Genomic DNA, 1,890 nt, shown 5'->3' with positions numbered 1-1,890 from the left:
ATATTAACTTATGCCTTTTTAGTAATTTGCACATATAAAAGTTGCTTCTAATAACAACTATCTAAACACTCTCATTTTTTCAGAATCACTTTTTTATAAAATCTATTTTTCACAAATTTGGGGGTATTTGGATAAACCAAACCATAGTTTGGAGAATAGCTTTTGAGAATAGATTTTAGAAGAATAGATTTTGTGAAAAAGTAGTTCTGATAAAGTGAGAGTGTTTGGATAGCTGTTATCAGAAACACTTTATATATACTAATTACTAAAAAAAGCATAAATAATATGATAATTACCTAAAACATGGATTTTATAATATATTTTAATTTGAAGGAATAAAATTGTTAATAATATATTTTACCAACATAATTAATAACATATAAGATAATGTAATTAATAAATAATTAATATGTGTATATATATTTATAAAATATAAGATTAATATGTTTATAAAAAAAATTAATTGAGGAGTGTTAAAGTCATATTATGGTTGAAATTTACTCTGACAGGCACAATCATACTTTCTAATTTGAGCCAGAAGCAAAATGGATTTATTTTTTCTGAAACTATGGTTTTGACCCAAAACTATGGTTTGTTAATTTTGCCCCCTGTTTGGCAACTTTTTTACACAAACCATGGTTTGGATTTCCAAACCTTGATTTGGAATGTTACCCAAACAAGCCCAAAAATCTATTCTCTTAAAATCTATTCTTTAGAAGCTATCTCCAAACCATAATTTAGTTTTATCCAAACACCCCCTCTATCGAACACTACAACCTCACTTCAAGGACAAAATCTAACACCTACATGAATATCTAAAAGTGAGATTATGGGCATGTTTGGCTGTCTCTCCAAACCATGATTTGGAAAAAGAGACGGCCAAACAGGGACAATTCTAGAGAAACCATGGTTTGGGCCAAACCATAGTTTTGGGTTCAAAATCATAGTTTCAGAAGAAGTGAATCCATTCTGCTCCTGGCTCAAATTGAAGAGTGTCAAAGTACCTGTTAGAGTAGATCTCAATGATAATATGATTTTAACACCCATCTATGTTTTTTTATAAACATATATAATCTTATATTTTATAAATATATGTACACATATTAATTAATTATTAATTACATTATCTTATATATTATTAATTATGTGGGTAAAAAATATATTATCAACAATTTGTTCCTTCAAATTAACATATATTATAAAACTCTCTTTTATGTAATTATTATATTAACTTTTTTTTTTTAGTAATTTGTACATATAAAAAGTACTTCTAATATTGGGCTTGTTTGGATCAACGTTACAAAAGTACTTATAAGTATTTTCACGCAAGTTGAGATAAAACCCTATTCATATACTTATCTTGTATTTCGTAAATTACGTTTGAAAAGCTACTTATAAGCCAATATTCCAAATAAGCCCATTGCTGAAGCACCAGAAACAAACAATGTTATATACGCATGTCAACTTCTCATTGGAGAAATCAAAGTGAATGAATTTAGAAGCCCAAAAAAAAAATGGATGGAGGAAGGACGGTACGTGATTATTGACTAATAATTAGCGGACAACTAACCAAGCGCGAGCGCACCAACTTTTTTATGAGCCATTCCTCCCGCCCTCCCTCTCTCTCTTCCTCTCTCTCTCCTTCGTCTTCTTCTCTTATTATATATATATATATATATATATATGTGGGCGTGGGTATATCTGTACACACACATATATATACACTTTCGAACGCAATATGTGATGCTACGCACCCTCCATTCTTTTCTCTTTCTTAAACACTTGCTATTTTCCTCACTGTCACCGCCCCTGCCATTGTCTTCCTTCCTGTTCTAGCTAGCTACCTAGGGTTTTTACACACACACACTGATATATATATATATATATATA

The sequence above is a fragment of the Neltuma alba genome, unplaced genomic scaffold (genome assembly GCF_004799145.2).
Source record: "Neltuma alba isolate B1F8T4 unplaced genomic scaffold, ASM479914v2 tig00006209_pilon, whole genome shotgun sequence".
Lineage (NCBI taxonomy): Eukaryota > Viridiplantae > Streptophyta > Magnoliopsida > Fabales > Fabaceae > Neltuma > Neltuma alba.
This window is presented reverse-complemented; position numbering follows the sequence as displayed.